Below are 12,461 nucleotides of genomic sequence, written 5' to 3' on the forward strand. Positions count from 1 at the left end.
CGGCTTGGCGGGGTGTCCAGACCCCCCACACCGCTGAGATCCCCTCCCGTGACCCCCCAGCCCTTTAAAAAAGATTCACAGGGAAACACCCCCCCGATGCCCCCCAAGGAATAAGTTAAAGCTGGTTTCCTGAACCCCGGCATAGAGGGAAGGCGGCGTTGGGGTTTCCATCCCCAGCCACCCTCGCCCACCCGACGCCGTGCGGAGCTGGGGAGCATTCACAGGGCCGAGCGTGCCCCGGGGCCAGGCGGGAAGGGGAGAGCACGGGAGCAGTGGGAGAGCACGTGCGGGAGGCGAGGGCTGGCGGGGAAGCTTTTTTCCGAGGGCGTTGCTCATGTCCAGCTCAAACCAGTACAAGAAACCAACCTCCATTTTCTTTATTTCGTGGTTTTTTTCAGACTGTTAAAAAGAAAAAAAATTTTAAAAAGAGAAAATGACAAAAAAAAAAAAATCCTGGTACATGAAATAAAGATTTTTTTTTTTATAACTTGGTCCTCGTTCATGTGGATTTATTGGGGGGGTTTATTGTCCTGCTGTGCCAGAGGAGACCCTGGAAGCCCAGCAAGAGAGTCAACTATTGCGGACAGCTTAGTGCTCTTCAGCAGACAGTCTTGCTTCAACTGCTCTTCTCAAGCCACTCGTTGCAACACAAGGAGGCAAGAGATGGGTTTGCACAACTTTTTTGTAAGTAAATGCAGGTAAACTCGAGTCACGCGTGCCGGCTTTCCCTGCTGCCCTCCAAAACATCCGCTCCAGCCTGTTTAGCCCCCAGCATCGACCCTCCTGTCCCGTTCCTCCTGGGGTGGTGTAACCACAAGGGATGATGGCCCAACTCCCACCCGAAGACAGCGGTTCTCGTGGCGGCAAGCCAAGAACCGCCAGCGAGGTCAGAATCTGCACAAGCTTGAGAGCTCAAAAAAGAAAGAGAAAAGAAAGCAGGTTTAACATTGTTTTGGCGTTTTGTTCAGCCACTCATGCGATTTCTGGCAATTTCCTCAGTAGCTGGGTTGGCAGTGGCTGCCTGGTGGAAATGCTTGGTGTCGGAGCCTGGAGTGGGGGGTTACTTACAGCCAGAGCTGCAGACCCAGAAATGGGTGAGGGAGGTGAGAGTCCCGCAAAGGGAACCAGGCTCCCAGCATGTCCCCTCACCTCCCACCCCACCACCAGCAGCAGGGGTGCCGCTGCGCCGAGACCCCCTCACTCTCCACTGGGCTCCCGCTTGCTGTGGGACCCTCCATGGCTTTCTGGAGAGGACCAGGATCCCCACCAGATCCCGTCACCACCAGCTCGGAGGGGTAACAGGGAAGGGCAGCCACCTGAGTGACAAACCCTCTCTGAAGTGTGGCCAGGGTCTGACCCATGGCAGGTGAGCGAGACCAGGAGCTGAACGAGCAGGTGGGACCAGGGGGGGTAATTCAGTGTTGGCAGGGGGGCAGCGGGGTGAAGGCATACCTGGCTCCAGGTGTCCCAGCAGACATCGATGGGCTGCAGTGCAATCACAGCACCACAGTCCTCCCTGCCACCTGATGCACCTCGCACAGATTGATACCGGTGCTCAGCATCCGGATCCCCCAGCCGGCACCTGTGGGTCCCCACTCTGGTCCTCCCCAGGCCCCCTGCTCCAGCTCACCCCTCTCCTTCGAGCCCCCGATAGCACCTCACACCCACCCCACACCTCCCCAGTGTGCCTGTCAGCACACGCATTTTGTGGGCCAGCCGGTGGGACGCTTCAACACCTAGGTAATTGGGGGCACCTGCCGCCCCATTTCTGCTCCTCCTCCGGGGACCCTTCCCAGGAGCAGCCTCACCAAGAAGGAGGGCGCGAGGAGGGGAGAGGCAGCAAAGCGGGCCAGGCGCCGGCTCCGGGGGACACCGGGGAGCTCCCGGCCCTGCCACGCACACATCTAGGACGCAGCCGTGCCCCCGCCCCGTCTAGCTCACAGACCCCAAAACCTTCTCACCCCCTCCTCATCCCCTTGCCTGGCTCTGAAGCCACCACCAGTGCTGGGTGCCCCCACCCAGGGATGGGTGGGATGAGCTGGAGAACCCCTTCTGCATCTTCTCCATCCTCCCTGTGACGTTTCCAATCTCGACTCACTGCAGAGCTGGGAGCAAGGGGGTGCTCCCTTGTCCCCCCCATGCCAGCGGGGCACTGGGGAGATGCAGCTCCGCTTCCCACACAATGCCCTGCCTGGAGCAGAAGGGCTGCATGGCTCAGCCCCCCTACACGACTCCATGAGGGGCTCCTTCCTCGCAGGGTGCAGATGGTCTTATTTCTTCCTCTCTGCTTCTCCCCTTCTCCTTCTGGCTTTTACAGGATGGGGCAATGGAGGGGGAGGAGCAGGGAAACAGCATTGGCCTGAAATTAGGCGTGGGGAATGCTGCTCAGATGGGGCCAGCCTCCATGCCATAATAATTAGTACTAATACTCAGCACTTACACAGCACTTTTCATGTTCAAAGCACTTTACAAACATTAACTAATTAATCTGTCATATCAAGTGATATCTTAAAGGGATGGCATTGAAAGCAAAGGGCTTGTGCATGGACGGGAGCCCTCATTCCCCCTCTCTCCCAAGGAGCATTAATGCTTGGGTGGGTGGGAGACCCTAAAATGTAACCCTGTGCCCCTCCTGGGTCTCAGCGTTCCCCATGCCACTTGCTTGCCTCTCCCAGTGCTGGCTGTGTGCTCTGGCAGGCCCTGGGTATACCAGGGGTGAGCAGGGCACCAGGGTCTTCTCCTCCACAGCACTGAGCCTCTGAGGTCCTGGGGATGCCAGAGACTTATGACTGAGAGGTCAGTTAAAATATTTGGGTTGGAAAAGTCCCCCTGCCCCAGTCCCAAGCCCCAGCAGTAGGGGAGGAGAGCCACAGGCCCTTTGCAGTGCAGCAGGAGGGGAGATGCAGCAGGCAAAGTCTGGTCTGATGCCTTCAGCCAGGTCCCCGTCACACCTCAGACCTGGGACCTCTCTGGGGGCAATGGCCATTACCTGCTTTCAGGTGCTGGAGAAAAGCAGCACCCGGCCCTGCATGGGGCTGATTTCTGACAGCCCCCCCTCCAAATCTGAGGACACACTCTCAAATGCTGGCTGGGGATGGGTGGAAGGCAGGCAGGGCATCTGCCAGGGAGAGTGCTGCCCCACTCGGATGGAGCAATCCCCTAGGATGGCTCTGGCAAAGGATCCGAGCTCGAGAGGGCACGTTCTGCCCAAGGGATGCCAGCCAGCACTGGCAGCAGTGCCAGGTCTTCCCTCGCCATGGAGGCAGCATGGCTGAAGAGGGGGCTCCCTTTGGGGGACAGTATGGGATGAAGGAGTGCTTCCTGCTGAGTAATGCCCGGTTCCTGGCGCTGGTGGGTCTGCCGTTAACGTGTGCTCGGCGCTCCTCTGCTGCCTCTCTTGTATGGACCACAGCCAGGGCTGGCTGGGTTTTGCTTCTGTGGGAGACGCTCTGAGAACTCCTCATGTGGGGAAACCCAGATACTTGGCTATTAAATTAACACTGGGCATTTAACAGCATCATTGAAATGGTTTAAACACCTAGGAGCGGTAATTAGTAATAATGGTTTGGTGAGGGAGGAAATTAAGACCCAGGTATGGAGCCCAGTACTTTTCTCTGCAGATAATTTTTAGTGCCAAATGACTACAGAGAGAGGCCAAGTGTCAGACACACAAGCCTACTGTCTTGCTTGTGTGTGAGGACTGACACGGGGGAAGAAGACAGCCACATATTTCACCTTTCAAAAGCCAAGCACCGAGGCCAAGGACGGAGAGAGGCTCGAGAAGGAGAGCTGATGGAGAAAGGGGGTCTGTGAGGAGGTACAGTCAACCTAATGAAAGCCACTAAGTGAGCAAGGCTGGCAAAGGGCAGGCCAGCTGAATGTCCTGGAGGTCTGTCCAAGGGTAGAGGTGGCTCCAGACGACTCGGCATCCCCTCCCCGGGTGCCTTCCAGCTGCCGGGGGCTTCTCCCCTCCTCTCCCCAGGCCCTTCTGGACACTCCCTGGAGAGACAGAAAGAAAAGGCAACAGTTTTGGTAGGGAAGGGAGGCAGAGGGAGGGTAAATTTTAAGAGTAGCCAAGGACCTATACAGATTAAGGGGATATGAATTAAATGCCACCAGCCTGAGTCTTCCCTCCAAGAGCAGAGAACAAGTCATCCCTCTCGCTAAGCTGAGGCATGGAGCCGGACCCCATGGGGGCTGCTGCCCAGTACACTGCTCCTCACCCAGGCGGGGCATTTACAAGAAGTCCTGACCAAACCGAGTGCACCTGCACCACATTTTGGTGGCTCCACAGAGCTCCAGAGCAGCCACACAGCCAAAATGCCCCATGGAGAGGAGAAATTCCCCTCCAGCCTGGGAGAGGGGACAGGGACCTGTCCCCAGGACATGGGACAGGTCCTAAAAAGACCTCTTCCTGGGGGTCTGTACCCACAAGGGTAGGGTGGACATCTGTGATGTCCCAGTGTCCATGGTGGATACTCCATCCTAAAGCCATTAACCACCGTCTGGTAGAGGGGTGCTGAGGACCTGGCGGGCACAGAGCTGCAGTGAGGACCCCACCAGAGGAGCCAGGACCCCGATGGGCCATGCTGCTTCCCATGGGTGCAGCAGCAGAGGCAGGAGACTGGCTGCTGGGTGCTCGCCCAGCCCCTGTCTTCTCAGGCTGCAAATCCCAGCTTTGACCTGGCTCCGGCAGAGCCAACGTAGACGTGAACTGTTCTGGCAGAGTGTTGTCATTTGTGCCAGTTTTACAGCGTGGAGAAGAGTAACACGCGAATGACGCCAAACCCTGCTGGCCTCATTTTGCTTGCCCTTTATAGAAACCTCCAGGCCTTGCACCCCAGGCATGGAGCAACAAGGGTGCAACGGCTCATGTGTGCAATGAGGGCTTGGATGAGGCATCCTTGTCATCCTCCGCAGCGGTCAGCTCTTGACATTGCGGAACGTCCGCAGTGAAGGAGCCGGCTGGCCTGGCACCGGCAGCTTTAGCAAAGGGGTCAAGATATATGGGTATGGGCTGAGTCCCAGAAACAGATCCGCAAGGGCAAAGTGCTGGGATTGGGAAAGGGTTTTCTCTGCTGCTGCTCCTCCTGCTGCTCCTGATCCCTTCGGGGATGGAGAAAACAAGGGACTTTGCTCTCTGGGGACCTGTCAATCAGAATCTGCCACCACCGTTCAATTTGCTGAATTTATGCCTGCCAGGAGCGCCGGCCTGGCTGCCTGTTCCTGAGCAGGCAGTGCCATCCCGTGGGACGAGCTGGGCACAGCAGCGGAGTCTCAAAGCCACGCTGTGCGGGAGCTGGAGCAGCCACACAGCTTCTGCAGGAGATGCAGCAGTGGGACCCTTACCCAGTGTCCCACTGGTGCACAGGGGTGGCCAGGGACCATTTCCAGTCTGCCAGGGCTCCTCACTACCTGCTTCCCCTCATTCACCCTCTCCTTCCAGCAGGAAAGCTCAGAGGGGACACAACGACGTAACTCACCTGGACATGGGGGTTCGGCTCACCCCCACCTGGGACAGGCTCCAGCCAGCCCAGGGGCAGGTATGATTTTAGTAGGGCAGGACAGACAACAAAGCTCCTACCCTGAGCTTGGTGTGGCTGTGAGGTTCGATTCAGCATGTCCCAGCAACCTGCCAGCCATCAGCAAGCCTCCCCTCCTCTCCTCCCCCAGATTTTGCAGCTCCTCTGGTCTCCAGCTGGTGCTGGGCCAGGGATCATATAGGAGTCTTTAGCGGGGAGATACTTCACACGTGCAAAGAAAAGAGCAACCCCACGGAGCAGTTCCCAGGTCAGGGAGCCCCATGGCTGCCCCACATCTCCTCCTGCCCCTGCTGCTCTCCCCCAAAGGCTTGGCACTGCTTGTGGGCCCTTTTGGGGAGTGAGCTGTGCAGGGAAGGTCCCTTCCCAGCCCCAGCCCCTTCCCATCCCCTCCTGCAGAGGCCACAGCAAAGCCTGGACCCGACCTTGGGAGTCAGCTGCGACCTTGGGAAGTGCCTCATCCAGAGGGACAGGCTGCGGACAGGGAAGAGGAAAGAAAGAAAGACCTTGGGCTGCTGCAGTGGGAGCTTTCTGGAGCAAGGCTGAGAGTGCGCATCCTTCCCGGCTGCCTCAGGGTGCCTGACGCCCGATGGGGGACATACGCAGCACGGCTTTGCCAGAAGGGACAAAAGCACCCGGCTGACTCCTCCAAAGACAGAAGAGAGCAGATGGCGCTGAAATCTGCTCAAGAGGAGAGGAAGAAATAGCCCCGAGGCTCTGCACTCCCTGTACCCCGAGAGGCACATTTGTACCCGGCCAAGCGTGTTGGCCAGCCCCGCCTCTGACTTACCGAGGGGCAGGGAAGGGAATGGCAACCGCAGGCTCGCTGGGCTGCTGTGTGTCCCTTGCCGCTGTTCTCTTTTGTGGGGACCTTCCTGAGAGTCCCTGGGAGGGGAACAGCATGTTATACATAGGTAGCATCTGCATTCAACTCCTTACTGCCTTGGTAACTAGGTCTTGTGCAAATGGGGTTCGACTCTGCTCCTTAGCAGAGATCTCTTGGACTCTCTTTCTGCCTCCTGATGCCCTGCTTAGATCTCTTTACCTGGCTGCACAAACAGTAAGCTTTCTAGAGGGCGGACCAGCCAGGCAGGAGCATTTGCAAGAGCGTGGTTAGCTCCAGAAGACTCTGATTTTTCATGGAGGTTACTCTAACATCACTGATGTTGAAAGAAATAAATGTGGGCGCTTCTATGCTGGGCAAGGGCCCCTGTAAAGAAAGCCCACGTTGCCTGCAGTTCTGCTCACACACACCAGGATCCTTTTCAGGGCGGCACTGAATGTAACTCAGGCACTGGAGAACCACAGGGCACGGAGTGGGGCTCCTGCAGCTGAAAAGCAAACCGCTAACTCAGTTCTGAGAAGGCATGGTGTGCCTCGCACCCTCCATCACCCAGGGCCCCATCCTCTTCCCCGCTGTTGGTCTGGCTGGATCTATGCAGCATTTCCCAGATGCAGCAGCCGTGACCTGCTTCTGCCTCTGTTGACATGGTTCCCCACCACCACAATAGCTTGTATCTCTAACGTATTTCTCCTCCGGTGAGGCAGGGAGATGTTGTCCTTCCCTGTGCAGCATGGAGGTGCCAAGCTCCCACTGGGGAGGCTTACCGGGGTGGCCTGGAGGACAGCCGCAGAGCAGGGATTTACAGCTCAGCCTGTGGACTCCCAAGCTCATACCTCAGCCACTGCACCAGCCTTCCTCTCCCCTTCCGCAGGCTCGGAGCCAGCAGGGACGCTGCCGGCGCCAGCTGCTCTAATTGAGCATTGTAGAATAAACTTGTGGAATTAGCCTGTTGGCTGCTGGGATAAAATCCAGCGCTGAGTGCGGATCGAAGGAGGCGATCTTGCTGACAGTTTGCAGGGAGACAGCTGGACCCGGGCTCCTTCTACAGCTCTGGAAAGGGCAGTGTTTGGCAGCTGAGGACAAGGACGGACTGTGATACACACTGCCTCTTCGATGCTACATGTGGTCCAGGCCCTGATGGTCAAAGCTACAGAAGCCTTGGGAGAAATCTGACACTGGTGATAAAAATGGTCAAAGCCAGGCAAGAGACAGCACTAATTCAGAGAAAGACAATTTTTGGGTGTGCCATAAATTTGTGGCTTTTCCTGGTAGCATGGAAGGAGCAGACAATGTAAGGCCAGGCTCTGAGCCCAGCCTACAGAAGCAACATGGTTTAAGAAGGGGAAGCCTGCCCTTGCCAGGTTCCTGTCTGTCCTTGAGGGCAAGACAGTCCAGCTCAGCAGCCACAGGGAGAGCTCAGCATGGCAGGAGGAGGAAGAGGGAGAAAGCCTTGCAGTGAAAGCACTATCTGCTACCAAGAATAATAAACTCAGCACATTCCCTGCGTGGACCTTACTGTACGGACATGGCTGGTCTGAACACATGTAGCAAATCTGCCAGGTGCCACCTGCTCCCAGCCCTGCTAGATCGCACAGGCAGCAAATTAAAAATCAGATTTGCAGCACGTGCACAGTGAAGTTGCTTTATGGCTGTTTTTCCAAGGTTCCTGAAAATCCAGTCAAGCATTTCCCCGAAAAAGCTGGTGAGCAACTGCCATGCAAGGAGGGCAGGTTTATAGTTCAGCCTCCAGGGCACCCGGGAGAGGGATGAAGGCGCTGGAAAGGAGGCCACACGTCGCAGCGAAGCACCTGGCCTGGGAGAACAGCAGGCTGAGAAGGCAGATAAAAGTGCAACAGGAAAGATAGGATGCAAAGAGGAAGGCCAGAGAAGGACGGAGGGCTTCCCAGCCTGTGACGACCGGCCTGTGGCAGGAGCCAGTTCATATATGGCCAAGGTTGGTTGCAACGAGAGCCCAGGAGCCAGCAGTGAATTTTGCTGCTTTAAAGACAATGACGAAGACTTCGTAAGAAGAGTCTGACCTGAAGAGGTGTGTAAATGTCAGGCTTCTCTGCAGGGGGAAGACGTTAAGGCTGAAGACTGTTCCCCTTCATTTCTGGGCTTGTCAAGAAGCACAGGGCAGTGGAGACTAAGCATATGGCACAGGCATACGGTGTGTTTGTTGTTTAGTGAGGAAAAAGAACCCAACTGGCTCTTTTTGATGCATTTGTTATAAGAATGAGAAAAGGAACTACTGGAAAATAGTGTTTTAATGTGAACATTAGTCTTCCAATCCTCAGCTGCCTCTTTGAGTGGAAGTATAGTCACGCAAGCTGGAAAGCAGCTCCTGTCTTAATGGCTTTCCAAGGCATCTTCAGTCAAGGCAGAGGTGATCTATTTTCTAGGAAGGCCCCTAACGGGCTGGGCACTTGGACTTGCTTTCCTTTCCAGCAGTGTGCCCAGGTGGCCAAGAAGGCCAATAGCATCCTGGCTTGTATCAGAGATAGTGTGGCCAGCAGGACCAGGGAAGTGATCGTCCCCCTGTACTCGGCACTGGGGAGGCCGCACTTCGAATACTGTGTTCAGTTTTGGGCCCCTCACTACAAGAAAGACATTGAGGTGCTGGAGCGTGTCCAGAGAAGGGCAATGAAGCTGGTGAAGGGTCTAGAGCACAAGCCTTATGAGGAGCGGCTGAGGGAACTGGGGTTGTTTAGTCTGGAGAAAAGGAAGCTGAGGGGTTATCGCTCTCTACAACTACCTGAAAGGAGGTTGTAGCAAGGTGGGTGTTGGTCTCTTCTCCCAAGTAACAAGCCACAGGACAAGAGAAAACAGCTTCAAGTTGCACCAGGGGAGGTTTAGATTGGATATTAGGAAAAATCTCTTCACTGAAAGGGATGTCAAGCATTGGAACAGGCTGCCCAGGGAAGTGGCTGAGTCACCATCCCTGGAGGTATTTAGAAGACGTGTAGATGTGGTGCTTAGGGACACGGTTTAGTGGTGGACTTGGCAGTGCTTGGTTAACGGTTGGACTTGGTGATCTTAAAGGTCTTTTCCAACCTGAACAATTCTATGATTCCTTCATTTAAATGTGGCAAACCTCTGGTAACACTGCCTGAGCTGCATATTGTCCTCACTCAGCAAGAGGAGGCTGCTGCTCAACGCAGAGCACCTCACGGAGCGACAGCTCTCCAACGAGCCCCGAACTGCGGTGGAGGCTGATGGCAGTGAGGTGTTTGGACTGGAAGAGCCACGGTGCTGGAACAAGCCCCTCTTTTATGGATCTGCTAACACCAGCACAGAGCCCAAAAATGGAGAAGTGGGAGACAAGAACGGAAAACCAGATGGGAGCAATTTATCCTGGCTGTTCTCATGAGCATCTTCCAGGGAAGAGTGATTAGCCTTATTAACTGATTAAGTGATTAATTAACTGATGAACTGAAATTATGGATGAAGGATCAAATGATTGCAAGCAAGTGTATTTTGAGTACTTTTCCCGGAAACAACATATCTCACGTGCCTTTAACGAAAGCTAGAGGCCGGGCGGCAAACCGTTTGCAGCAGCAGTGCAGGGGTCAGCAAGAGAGGACGAGAGGCGCAGGCAGCTGCGGGGCCCTGGCCGCAGCACGGCACAGGAGACAGGAGGTGCAGTGCCTGGCATGAAGTGGAAAGCAAGACAGACCTGTTCCCTCCCCTCTCCTAGTAAATTTGACCTAAATGTGGCAGCAAATCTCACCTGCTTCAAGACTGGATCTTTTTCTTAGAACCTTTCTTCCCCTTGATAAGAAACTGGAAGGTTACATCCGTGCCCAGAGGAGCATTTATCCCGCACTGGGCACTCCCTACGCATGCTCTCTCCTCCGACCCACACCTATACCCAACGCTGTCCCCAGAAGAGGTGGTCTCATGGGCTAAGCCCAAACTGCACATGATCTGTCATCTCCGGGAGACAGCAGCAGCATTACATCCTCTTTTAAGCACCTCACACAGGCTCGGGAGCGAAGAGGAAGCAGTGGAAAGCAAGGGCTTTCAGTTTATCAGTCTGTTTATCATTGCTTCTCTTCATCCATTCCTTAGTCCAGTTTTCTCTTCAGGACTTCTTGACCCTTTTATCACCATCTCCTAAGCAGGACATGAGCACAGCAACTCCTTCCACCAGTCAGCCCTGCTGAGCCCGTTCAGCCCATTGCCCCGGCTGGGGAGGGCGAGGGACGGGCGCTGCTGGGGCACTGCGGGGGTTACCTGGAGCTGGGATCGCACCCAGCCACCGCCAGCAACCAGCGAGGCAGTTCCAGCACTAATGACGTTTGTCTCTAAAAAGGCTGTTTAGGTGAGACAGTTACAAATTGTATTTTATAAACTGTATTTCTATAAGTGGATTTTTTCGCTAGCGGGGGAAAGTGCTTTAATAATCCCACTTCTGATTAATGGTGGGGTGTCTTGGCAAAGCAGAGACTGCTGCAGCTTCAGTTCTTTCTCAAGGAGGAATTACAAGTGGTAAATAAAGGAGAAAATGCACACCTCTCTGCCTGCACAATATTGATCTAGACTCTTCTTAGGTAAAAGATACCCAGTAAAATTCTCTAAAGAGTTAGTTTTTAGCCTGTGAGCTGAAGATATCTGTAAACTGGATCCTGCTCTTTTTAGGGGTAGATAAAATTTCAATCACTCTGGCATGTGAACATCTGAGATTTCATGATTTATTTCCCTCACTCCCTGAGAAGAAATACTATCCCAATTACAGAGACAGGGGTCTGAGGCACATGCTGTATTAAATGACAGGTTCATGGTCTCCTAGAGAGGCTGTAGGGCTGAATCCTAACTTCCAGCCCTACGTCTCCCCTCCAGCAGGTCAAGGAAAGCCATCGGGGACAACGCAAAACTTTGAACACCTCATTGTGAACACAGCAAGGGCAACTGCGATTCCCATTCTTCACACATCTTTACCTCTCTACATCAAGTGTTTTGTAACTGCCTCTAAAACACAAAGTTGGTTGAATGATCACACAACTACAACCTGAAAAGTACCTGCTTTTCTACAAAACCATTGCATAATTTGGAATATATTTTTATTTCAAGAGGCTGTGTGTGTGTGAGAAAATTAAGAGGCACAGTATTAAGTCATGTTTCCTGTCCTGACACATGGCTTTATTGATATGCTTCTTGTCCAGAGCCCTGTAAGTCTGTTCTCTATCAAAGTCATAAACCTCTTAGCTTCTAACTCCATTTTTATCTGTGAAAACAAGAATTTACCTACCAGACTTCACAATAATTCCATCTCATGTCTGTAGAACAACCTGGCACAACCAGATGGGCAGCTGCATGCTAGTAATTGAAGTCTTCATTTGACTAAGCTGAGGATTAGTATTCTTCCAGTACCTGATTTTAGGCCAGATAATTTGAATTCAAGTTCTTCCAAAGGAAAAAAAATATTCTTGAGATTGGGCAGTCCCTTGTGTGGTCACGAAGCCCAAGTTATCTTCATGAGATTAGAGGATAAACAGGAGGAGGAAGTTTGTTAGACATCTTATCCCATCCCGCTGCCATCAGGTGAGTCAGTTACCCCAAAACCATTCCCAACAGACATTTGCCTACTGTCGGCTTAAGTACTTCTGCTAAGAGACGTTCCACATTCCTAGGAAGTTTAATCATCATTACTGCCGGATAAGATGTTTCTGACACCTCAGCATTGTTTGTTTGAGCTGCCGTGCTCTGCCATGCTTTCAGCAGACACAGAAAATGATGTTTTCTTCCTCTTTGTGACAGCCGGGTACAAACTGAGCGGTTTTGTCATATGTCACCCCCGGCTTTTCTCCTTAAAAGCCAAGCCCAAGCTTTTTAATCAATAGGGCAAATTTACCACCATTAACATCACTCTCTTCCCACTCCTACTCATTTTTGTTATTAAGCGGTCATTAGGGAGGAGCGAGATTTCGGAAAACGATACCGCCGTGACAGAGGGCACAACAAAGTGGGAGACAGACCCCCTCACCCCGGGCACCTGCCCCCCGCCGGCGCCCTCCCCGCCGGGCCACGGCCCCTCAGCAGCGGCGACAGGCGGCTCCGACGGCCTCGCCCACGAA

This window comes from Ciconia boyciana, chromosome 1 (genome assembly GCF_034638445.1).
Source record: "Ciconia boyciana chromosome 1, ASM3463844v1, whole genome shotgun sequence".
Lineage (NCBI taxonomy): Eukaryota > Metazoa > Chordata > Aves > Ciconiiformes > Ciconiidae > Ciconia > Ciconia boyciana.